This window comes from Pleurodeles waltl, chromosome 10 (genome assembly GCF_031143425.1).
Source record: "Pleurodeles waltl isolate 20211129_DDA chromosome 10, aPleWal1.hap1.20221129, whole genome shotgun sequence".
Taxonomy (NCBI): domain Eukaryota; kingdom Metazoa; phylum Chordata; class Amphibia; order Caudata; family Salamandridae; genus Pleurodeles; species Pleurodeles waltl.
The window spans coordinates 784,930,890-784,943,595 of NC_090449.1; positions in this window are offsets into that span (position 1 = coordinate 784,930,890).

The window sequence follows — 12,706 nt, forward strand, 5'->3', positions numbered from 1 at the left end:
CCAACCACAGCACTAAGATATCCCTCATCGCAACTACGGAAGACATCCGCACCCTGCTTGACAAAGAAGAATCAGCCACCTTCATCATGCTGGAATTCTTCACAGCCTTTAACACTGTCTCCCACTGCACACTCATCCACCAACTAAGACAGATGAGAATCACAGAAGACACACTCAAATGGATTGCATCCTTTCTCTTAGGGCACACCCAGAGAGTCCAGCTCCCTCCTTTCATTTTGCTTCCCAAGCACACCATCTGTGGCATGTCTCAAGGCTCCTCCCTCAGTCCCACTCTCTTCAATATGTACATGACTCCTCTCGCAGACATCGTCAGAACCCATGACATCAACATAGTCTCCTATTTCAAGACACACAGCTTATCCTCTCGTTCTTATCAGACCCCATCACAATGAAGACAAACTTCCACAACTGCATGAAAATCGTCTTTATCTGGATGAACAGCCTCTGCTTGAAGCTCAACATGGACAAAACTAAAGTACTGAACTTTGGAAGACACATCTCCCTCTGGGACAACTCCTGGTGACCATCAGAACTTGGCCCGCCCCTACTTCAAAAGACCATGCCCACAACCTCAGTATCATTCTCAACAGTGAACTCTCCATGAAATGCCAGGTCAACACAGTTGCTGCATCCGGCTTCCACACTGTCCGCCAGCTCCGCAAAGTCTTCAAGTGGCTTCTAGTCAGCACAAGGAAACAGTGATGCAAGCTCTAAACACAAGTAGACTGGACTACAGCAACACATTCTATGCTGGTATCAACACCGTACTCATGAAAAGACTCCAGGTAATCCAGATATCAGCAGCCAGGCTGATCCTGAACCTGCTCAAAAGGACCCACATCTCCCAGGACCTGAAAGACCTCCACAATCTCCCTATGCAGAAAAGATGTCAATTCAAGCTCCTAACCAATGCCCACAAATCCCTTCATGACCTAGTGCCCGCCTACCTGAACCACCACCTGAGCTTCCATCAGCCTCCCGGAAAACTCCGCTCCCCTCACCTAGCCCTCGTGTACTTACCACAAACCAGGTGCAGCCGCACCAGAGGTCTCTCCTTCTTCTACTTAACTGACAAGTCCTGGAACGCCCTCCCCTTCCACCTGCACACGTTTCTCTCCCTGACCCACTTCAGGAAGGGGCTCAAAACCTGACTTTTTTACCAATGCAGCAGCACAGCCTCTGTATTCCCACCCAGGTGACAAGCAGTGCTCCAGAAATACAGTCTGATTGATTTAATTATTTTAACAAGTTTTAGTTCATATACCAGTTTTATGTGTTGTTATTGTTTGCATAATTGTTATTAATTCTTTTAAAAAAGTTTGGAATTTTAAGTTAGTTAGAATGTTTAATTTAATTGATTTTGGTAATTTATAGTGTTGAAGTGGGTTGCTGGGTTTGTAGGGGAATAGAGTGGGAATTTAATGAAGTAGTAATTAATTATTATTATTAATCGATATTTCTTAAGCATGAGATTGATATTAATTGTGTATATTATGTGATACTGATTTAATTATTTTTATTTTAGGTGCAAATTGCTATGTTTGCAGGGTATAGCTTGGGGAACTTACTTAGGTCATAATAATTAACAATTAATTTTTCATTTGTTATTAATTATTTAATGCATTATTGATTATATAAATTATGTAATAATCATTTATTTTATTTAAATATTACGTGTGGGTTGCTGGGTTTGTACAGCTGTAGGGTGAGACGTTAGCTAGGTAATAATTAATTAGCAGTTCATTTTTAATGTGTTATTAACTATTTGAGTGATCATTGATTATGTAAACTACGTTATAAACCTGTATATTAGTTAAATTGTGGGGGTGGGTTGCTGGTTTGAATGGGTTTAGTGTAGGAAGTAAATTAAGTAATTAATTAACAACCCATTTTTAATTTATTAGCAATTATGTAATTGATTATTATGTAAATTATGTAATATTGATATATTTTAGCTAAGTTATAGGTGCAGGTTGTTGGGTTTATAGGGGTACAGGGTGGGAAGTTAAGTAATTATTATTATTTAATAGTAAATTATCAATTCACTATTCATTATTGGAGTGATTATTAACTATGCACAATAAGTAATACTGAACTTTATTATATTTTAGTTCGAGGCTGCAAGGCTTGTAGGGGTATAAGATGGGAAGTTAATAAAGTTCTATTTTATAAATAATAATTATTGAATAATAAAATGTTTAATTGATTAATTATTATGCAAATTGTATAATAAGTACATATATATGTGATACTTTAGGTATGGGTTGCTGGATCTGTAGAATTCTTGGGTGGGAAGTTAATTACATGATTATTAATTAATTATTAAGCGTTAATTAGTTATTTAATGGTTTATCAATTATGTAAATTGTGTTATACTCATTCTTTTACTTATGGGTTGCTAGGCTTGTACGGATATAGAGTGACAAGGGAATTAAGTAATAATTGAATAATCATTATCTTAAATTGAAAATTAACCATTACATTGTTATTTTTATAAATTAGTTTTAAAAAATGTATTACTTTTATGTATATATATATATGTGTGTGTGTGTGTGTGTGTGTATATATGTATATATATAAATATAGTTTTTATATATATATATATATATATACATAAATATATATATATATATTAAGCAGTATTGTTTATATAAAGAGTTTGATATTTTTTTCTATAGTAATAGTTATGCAAATATGTAATGCGTTTGAAGTTAACTAATTTACCTACTGTTGCTTAGACTGAAGTGGGAACAGTAAATTTTACCCCTCCGAAGTCTAACGCTTTCCTTACTGTAGCACAGACTGACGTGGGAATAGTAAATTGCAGCTCTCTGAAGTCCAGTGTTTTCCCTACTGTTTATTACACTGGAGGGAGACTACACAATTTTACCCCTCCGGAGTCCAAGGTTTCCCCTACTGTGACACAGATTAGAGTGGAAATAGTAAATGTCACCTTTCCAGGGTCCAACACTTTCCCTACTGTTGCAAAGACTGGAGTAGGAATAGTAAATGTTACCACTCCTGAGTCCAGCGCTTTCCATACTGTTGCACAGACTGGAGTGGGAATAGTACATTTTACCCCTCCTGACAAGAACATTTTCCTTTCCGGTGCACAGTCTGGAGTAGGAATAGTAAATTGTACCCTTTGGAGTCCAACACTTTCCCTACTGTTGCACAGACTGGATTGGGAAGAGTAAATTTTACCTCTACGAAGTATAATGTTATTATTACCAGACTTTGATATCTTTATTATTGCTGCTTAACATTTTTTTGATATAATTATTTGATTATTTTAGTAAAATAAATATAATATAAATATATATATTTAGTACATTGGCAAAAATACAAAAACAAACATAATGTAATTTTTTTTTAAATATTGTATGTATGTATGTAAAAACATACACACAGAGATGTATATATGCGTGTATGTTTACATAAATATATATATATATTGGAGTGGGAATAGTAAATCTTAATCCTTCGAAGTCCAATGCTTTCCCTACTGCTGCTTAGACTGAAGTGGGAATAGTAAATATTACCCCTGCAAAGCTTTGTGAATGGTGTGCCTTCTTGAGCACAGAGTGGATTGTGTGACTGTATGAGTACACTCAATGAACTGTATGCCTTCATGAAGGTGGGTTGAATGCACTGGGTGATTGATGTGCCCTTGTGAGTGCATGGTGAGCAGATCACTTGTGTGAGTGTAGGGTGAATGAAGCAGCGTACCTCTGTGAGAGCATGGTGAGTATAACATTGTGTCTGTGTGAGGGCATTTGAACCTTTTTTTCCCAAAAATTGTAGTCAGCATTCTTGAAACAAATGCTGATAATACATTGTTTGCACACATTGAATTTTCTTGCAGGTGTAACTCCCCCCCCCCCCCATCACCCCTTGTCCCACGTTTGATTCAAGCACGCTTGCACATTATATTGCACATTATATTCAACTCAAAGGTTTCTGGCCAACCACTTTTAAACTGGCCCACATGCCACTGTCCCAGCTGTCATAAATAGACCAACAGAGGACTCTCCTTTTATTTCAAAGCAAATCACAATTTTAAATTGACATAAGAGCAAAAAACGAAGGTTCATCTTCCATTCAAGTGCAACGGCTACAATCATGCATAAAAGCAAGAATAGGATGCATGACTCAACCAGTGATTACCGCATTTTAAACCCTAAAACATTTTCAGGACCCAACAACACCACCAGGGCAGGATTCCACAGGGAAACAAACAGAAGAAATGAGCATTGCTCCATCACAGCCCCAGATTCTCTCTTAACCCATGTTAGAGAGTCAAGCAGGCTTTTAAAATACCATGGGGAAAAGCTTAGACCTTTATTCATAGGGAGTCCAGAAACCATAGAGCTTACATTTGAGCTTTACATTTTATGACAAGACCGGAGGCTCATATTATGCATTTCTTTTCTCACTTTTAATAAATAGCAGCAGTCAAGAAACATACTACAGTTCCCAGAAGGCCAGAGAACCAGAGCCAATGGGAATAAAAACGTAGTCCAAATACTGTACACCAATCATATACAAATATATGCATCGTGACATCACTTGACTGCGAACAGCCCTCTTTTCTTGCTGCTCGCAGTCTAGTTAAGTACCCTTTTTTCACTTCTCCATATATTTAGGGCTTGTATTTATTTAGACTATATATTTTTTTTATTACTGTCTATAATTGCGGTTATTTGTTTAACGTGTTTCACGTGCTGCTCGCGTGCTTTATTTCCTTTCTCTCCCAGTCGGCAAGTTGCCGCTTCGTTTCCAACTGACTAGCATTCTGGCGTTGGTGAGAGGCGCCTGAGGCATCGCTCGGTGTGCTGCGCGGCTGTTTTTCCTCAGCGCGCACCCGTTTCCTCTTATACATATTCTGCCAAATACCTTGCTCTCCGGTTTTGTTTTGGCTCACCTCGGAGCCTTCCATAGCACGTCCGTCTGTGCCCTCTGCTCCACATTCGAATAAGGCTGGAATTTCCTGGTTTCTTCTTACCGGCAACGCCCATATGCGGGGCCTTTAGTTCCTTGGTAGTTTTCTTCCCATTAACCCCATAATTGCCAGTTCCTTTTTGCTTTAACTATGGAACCAGATAACTCCCCCCGATTACAAGATGTTGATGACATTAGGCAGGAACTCTCTGCCTTTATAAAATCTTCTGTCCAACAGGCAGTAAATTCTTCCTTACAAAAATTACAAAAAATTTTGAATTTTTATTTTCAGATATGATTTCTAAATCCATGTCAGCCCAGGCTGCGGGGGAATGCAGTCAGCGCCTCTTTCCCTAAAAAAATCCCCCAAAATTATGCAAAATGGCACAAAAGAGAAGTGAGGCTACCTCACATGTGGCAGAGGATGCGGTTCCTCAAAAGGCTCCCTCCAAGGAGTATAAAAATGTGGACAAATTGGGAAATCAAGTTTGAAACATAAATCCAAATCAAAAAATATTATTACCCCTCTGTATATTTCGTTCATCCCTGACACGGATGATGATGTTTCGGATTTGGGCTCTGACTCCAATGTTTCGGACGTTGGGGACGACGTTTCTCCACCAAAGAAATCTAAATTGACCTCTTTCCATTCTTCCACCCCTATTTCCCTTCTCGACCCTGAAGGTTTCCCAATGTTTGACCCTTCAAATATCCTTTATCCTAATTCTACTGAGTGGGTTCCCGCGGATCACGTTGCCCTATATGTTTCCGCAAACAATTTCTGTCCATTAGACAAACAAACTAGAGCTAAATTAAAATCTGAATATCCCCGTCCCCCCCTAGCCCAACACCTTTTGGTCACCCCTTCTATAGATCAGCCCCTTCTCACATTTTTTACCAAAATGGGCAAGGACCCACGCAAGGCAGTGGATAAGGCATGTGCCTCTTTTCAAGATAAATTGATGAACGTTTTGGGTCCCTTTACCCGTATTTTCGACATTGCAGAGGCAGACAGGATTGATGTCTCGTTTATTGACCCTGAAGAGCTTACCCTTTGGGCGCAACGTACCCTTTGCCTTCTGGGTAACGCGAATTCCGCTCTAACCCACGAGAGACGAAAAGGCTTACTTCTAAAGCTCGATCCGAAGTTGGTAAACCTGGCATCGGTCCAGCCCAACGTCCACACTGATGGCGCACTATTTGGTGATTCTTTCATCAAAGACTTAAGTAAATATGTAGCAACCTTTACGTCATTGAATAAAGCTCAACAATCGCTCAAAAATATGTTTTCTCAACAGGTTTTTGCAAGGGCCTGCAGAGGAAGGAACAGCTATGCCGGCTGTTACTATCCAAACCAAGGTTCCAGAGGATACCATAATGCCTCCTACCAGGAGTATAGGCCGCAGTTCTATCCTCAAAGAGGCAGAGGTTTCCACTCCAGAGGCTTCAGGAACGCAAGATCTTCTAACCAACCAAGTAAGTCTTTTATTTCCTTCTATTCCCACAGGGGGCGTCTCCATTTTTTCCTAACAAAATGGGAGGAAATCATGGCAGACCCCTGGGTTATCAACAGTATTCAGGGTTACTCCATAGAGCTCTATTCAATCCCAGTCCAAACCTTCTCCCCTCCTCTTCCTCGTTTTTCCTCAGACATGGCTCTCCTTATTTCTTCCAAAGTGCAGTCCCTGTTGCAAAAACAAGCCATCTCTCCCACCTTTCCCGATCCATCAGGATTCACCAGCTCCACTTTTCTAGTTCAGAAGAAGAACAAAAAGATGCATCCTGTAATAAATCTCAAAGGTTTCAATCATTTCGTAGTATATCATCACTTCAAAATGGAAACCATCCTCCATCTGAGAGACACCCTGCTTCAGCGAGACTGGATGGTCCGATTGGATCTTCAAGAAGCGTATCTAGTCGTTCCAATTCACCCTCATTTCAGAAAGTTCCTCCAATTCCAATGGGCAAACCAGTATTTTCATTTTACCTCTCTTCCCTTCGGGCTATCATCGGCTCCATGGTGTTTCACCAAGCTCATGAAACCGGTAGTGGCCTTTCTCAGGGCTCAAGGAATCAGACTCATCATTTACCTCGATGACATTTTATTAATGAGCCAATCTCCACATTCTCTCTTGCCTCATCTATCCATAACGTGCTCCCTTCTTTCTGAGCTAGGTTTCATCATAAACAAGGAAAAATCCATCCTAATACCTTCTCAAACTATAGAATTCTTAGGCTTTCAGATAAATTCAATTTCAGCCACTCTCATGCTTCCCTCTGCAAAGATCAAAACCATAATGTCAGAGATTCTTCAAATCTTGCGCAGTTCTCAGATCTCTCTCAGAACGTTAGCGCGTATTGTAGGTCTCCTCGCTTCATCAATTCAGGCTATTTTTCCAGGTCCCCTGCATTACAGGGCCATTCAGAGATTAAAAATTCTGCATTTACGGAAAGGCCTCTCCTATTCAGACGTCATTCCCTTAGACGTAGACGCACGCGCAGAACTCCAATGGTGGATAGACCATTTAGATGCTGTCAACGGAAGAACTATCTTCACATCAGCCCCAGATCTAGTATTAGAATCAGATGCAAGCCGAACCGGCTGAGGGGCCCGATGTGGACCAATCTCGACTGGAGGTACATGGTCATCAGAGGAGTCCAAAATGCATATCAACTGTTTAGAGATGCTTGCCGGCTCCTTTGCAATCAAAATCCTTGCAAAAAACAGAGTTCCTTGTGCCATCCTTCTCAAAATGGACAACATCTCTGCAGTTCGATATATCAATCATCTCGGAGGCACAAAATCCAAACCTCTGGCGGAATTAGCCAAGGGCTTTTGGGAATATTGCCTTTTAAAACACATTTCAGTTCATGCAGAATATCTTCCGGGATCTCTGAATTCAGTGGCAGACTGGCATTCCCGCCATCTTCGAGATTCAAGCGACTGGAAACTCCACACTTCCATTTTCCAAAACCTTCAGTACTTTTGAGGGCCTCTTGTAATCAATCTTTTTGCATCCCGTCTCAATTCTAAGCTTACCCAATTCTACAGTTGGCGCCCAGATCCACTGGCTTTAGCTTCCGATGCCTTTTTACAAGACTGGTCTTTTACCCTCAATTACGCCTTTCCCCCTTTCCTCATGATCAGCAGGGTATTGGCCCAGGTCAGACGCCAACAAGCCTCTCTAGTGCTCATAGCCCCATTTTGGCAATCACAAGCTTGGTTTCAAACCCTCTTAGAGCTGTCAATAGATTTCCCACTGCTGATTCCTTCCTTTCCTAATCTGCTGCTAGACCCCTTGGGCCGTCCTCACCCGCTCATTCTGGACAATGTGTTGACACTCTCCGCATGGACAATATCGGGCAATCACGTTTTTTCCCTTGCATTTCATCAGAGGCTTCAAAATACATCTCTCAGTCCTGGGCCCCAGGTACAAAGAAAGCTTATCGATCAGCCTGGTCTATTTGGCACAGCTGGTGTCTGGGAAAACACATCGATCCCATTTCAGCAGATGTAATCTTTATAATGAATTTCCTAGCGGCGGAAGCAAGTAAAGTTAAGGCTTTCTGTACTATCAATTTGTACAGATCAGCTATTTCCTCCAACCATTCTTTCGTCAATGGGAAACCAATTGGAAACACCCTCTCATTTGCCGTCTACTAAAGGGAGTAAAATTTTCCAATCCTCCTCTTTCTAAATACAGTCAATTATGGGATGTTAATATTGTTTTGAAATTTCTATTGTCATGGCCTGATAATCTTGTGCTTTCTCTGAAAATGTTATCTGTGAAATTAACCATGCTATTATGTCTTGTTTCTATCAAACGCCTCTCAGATGTCAAAGCGCTAGATATTTCCAATCGTCAGTTTACTCCATCTGGAGTTTTGTTTTCCGTGGTTTGCCGAACCAAAACCAATTTATCTTCTGTTTTTTACCCATATTTTCCTGATCATCCCAAAGTATGTGTCGGACAATGTTTAAAAGCGTATGAACTAAAGACTGCAGATTTGAGAACTACCTCTCATGCTCAATTACTAATTTCCTTCAGGAAACCTCACAATCCTGTTTCGGCTGCTACATTAGCATGGTGGGTTAAATGGCTAATGTCCTTGGCTGGTATAGATACTTCCATGTTTGTAGCCCTCCAGGGGTGCCATGGCTTCCAAAGCTTTTTAGGCAGGTTCCCGTTTAGAGGATATTCTCAAGTCTGCAGATTGGTCTAATGACAATGTATTTAAAGTTTTTTTACTGTAAACCTATCAATAATGTTTCATTGAATGTAATTAATATGCTTTGAACTCGCATAATATGAGCCTCCGGTCTTGTCATAAAATGTAGATTTTCCCATTTCTATGACGGAAAGTCTTAATTTTATCAAAGACACAGAGGGGAGTATTATCCCTCCACTTATCTTAACTTGGTTTATTCCCCCCCTTCTCTAGCACCATTGGCCATCACTCAACCTTCTACCTAGGACTTCGGCTTATGCTTGGTCTTCTACTCGTCATACTGACAAGACGCTACTCACCGCTCCTTTTTCTGTGGATAGAACTTTCCAGGATCTTTCGTGGTTAACCCGGACTTTGAACTTTTGTTCTGATGTTCTATCTTTCCTTATGGCAATTCTTATTTTATTTACCATATTTCCATTGTTTAATGCTAATTGACTCTCTCGCAAGAAAAGAGGGCTGTTCACAGTCAAGTGATGTCACAATGCATATGTTTGTATATGATTGGTGTACAGTATTTGGACTACGTTTTTTTTCCTATTGGCTCCGGTTCTCTGGCCTTCTGAGAACTGTAGTATGTTTCTTGACTGCTGCTATTTATTAAAAGTGAGAAAAGAAACGCATAATACTTGCCTCCATGTCTTTAATAAAATTAAGACTTTCCGTCATAAAATAGTAAAATCTACATTACATCCCATTGTATTCCATTGTAGCATCAGAAAAAAGGAGTAGGATGTTAGATGGGTCTCCTCTCTTTTTATTGTCTGTGTGATTGGAGCGGCATTTGGGGAGTGAATGTGCAATTTCTTCTTTGGCGTAACTGGATCCCATCCCACCTGGCTAGCAGGTGAATATTGTAAGAAGTGGATTGAGGAGCTAATGCAGTCATAGTAATTTATTTTCTATTGTTACTGTGATGAAGACAGGAAAGAGCACGACAGAGCAGCAAAAGCTACCAGAAAGCAAGTGAAAGAAAATGGGCATGAAGGCTGAATATAGGAAGGAGGCAGAAAGGAGTAGGGTAATATTTGAGGGGAGTCGGGTTCGTTAGTGCAGCCGGAGGACTAAAGCAGACAAAGGAGGCAATGGCAAGATACACAGAGGGGAGGGCAAAATGCAAAGAGAAGGGAGTAAGAAGAGCTCAGAAGGTGCAGGGGGTCAAATACAGAGGTGAAGAAGAGCACATTTTTATGGCTTAAGTGCTAAGGAGAATCAGCCCTACCAAACTAAAAAGAAAGAAGGAGTGTATGCCATGAAAAAGGAAAGGAATACGAATGTTAAGGGTTAAAATGTGCCACTAGCTGAAAGCAGGTGGTAGGCTGCAGGAGAGGAGTGGCTCCCATGATTATGGTGGACCACAAGGGAGCTGCAGGGTAGATTCAAGGCAATCTAGTTTTGTTATGGAACCTCTAGGCATGTTTGTATCTATACAAGCTATTGTTCTGCTTATCTAGTCATGGATGCTGAATAAACACTGTTGTGATGCCTTAGCTGATATTTGATCTTTCAGATAAAAATGGTGGGACTCTGGGGGTCACATGGAGTAAAGCTTAATAACGGTGCCTGGGATCATGAAAAATTGTCCAGATAAAGCCCAAAAAATGATTGTAAAAGAAGAAGAAGAATTCACCGGCATCACTTGAGGAAAACAAATTGATGGCAACATTGACATTTAGAACATGTTCACAAAATCCTAAAATGTCCATGCAAAGACTGAATATTGACAAGTCCATAAAACGCACCCATTAGAATTTCAAAACCACATCCATGAATATCTCATTATATATTGGCATCAGCACACAAATATGACCATATGCAATGGGGAATGAACTGCTACAGGCAAGTTGTACATTAGGAAACATCAGTGTGCACATCACAAAGTGCAATTGAAAGGATTTTTAACAAGCACTTGCAAATACAGTAGGTCTAGTCTTAGCTGACAGTCTTTTGGCTTTGTCAATCCTTGTTTTGTCATGATTTTTTCAAAACTTTAGGGTTGGGGAAGCTGGCAGGCCCTTTTCAATCAAAAACAATGCTTAAAAGCAAAAATAGTTTTGGTCTCAAAAAGCACACATTGCCAGTTAACCATTGGCTTAATGCACCTGAACCATTGCCCCATGATGTAGTAGGCGGAAGAAAATGTGAATGACACAATAACAGACCAATGGACAAAAAGGTCTGGCTAAAAGTCCCTTTAAGAAATTACATTATACACATGAATTTAGTAAACTTATAAGTTCTTCCGTACTGCCAGGCCTAAAAACGATGTCCATCAACCATCTCACAGTGACTGTGCAAAATGGAACCATATAGGTTGTTCGGAAATATATGCATTTATGCAGACATGCATGTGTCCATTAGAAGAATATTTCTAGGGATTTCTTTTTTTATAAACACATTTTATTAATTTTAAGGCATTAACATAGCCCAGAGGGCTACCATATAAGAGAAGAGCAATATAAGAAAAAAAGACATAAGCAAAATCAAATACCTACTCATGCAGCCTCATCCCACCACCCACCCACATTACAACAATTAAATAAATTACAAGTCCAAGAATCTGATTACTCATTCTGCACCCTTCCAACCCCCTCTCATCTAATGAATGTCCACATTTCATCATTCACCAGTTTTTGCAGAGAATGGACAGGTTCCACTTCGGTGAGATTCTGCAGACAACCCCTCACCTTGTACACCACCACCTCCAAGCCCATACAGTGGTTTATCCCTTTCTTCCATAACGACTGATTAGGATGCCTCAGCCTTTCACTCCCTTTCTATATCCCATTTTGCCAAGGCCAGTCCCAGGAACAGTAGTGACAACATACATCTATTACCACCCAGGACTTTAGTGACATGCAGGAGAACAAGTTTCAGGGCCATCAGATTTGACCACGACAGAACTCTGCCCAGGCAAGATGTAAACCCTCTCCAGAACCAGTCCAGTGCATGGCAACTCCATACTGTGTACAAAAACGAGGTGTCCTCCTTGACACAGCAGATGCAAGTCGGAGAGGAAACCACCCCCATCCGCCATAGACGATGCATGTGTAATATATCCTATGGCGGTATTAGAGCTGGATCTGCCAAAGTCTGGCAGCAATGGCTGCAATCTTGTGGTGCCCCCAGAGTGACAGTCCAATACTCGTTCTCCAGTACCCCTACATCCTCCTCCCATACCTCCCTGAGAGAAGGGAATGTATCTGAGTGGTTATAAATATGTTTTTGATGTATCTGAGCAATTGTGTGGTCTCCAAGGCCACCCAGGATAAGTTTCCCTTTTAAATGGTTAAATTCAGGGAGATCAGACAGAGCTGCAATATATGGAGTCAGTGCATGGTGAACTTAAAGGTAGAACTAGAACAGACTATGATGATGCTGGTCCTCCACCCATAGTGTGAAAGGACATAAGAACCATACCACTCATGACATCACCTAGGTTAGAGGTCCTGCTTTCAAACACCTTCTAGTGCAGCCACCTCTGGGAGCTACCTGTCGAGAAAACTGTGAATGT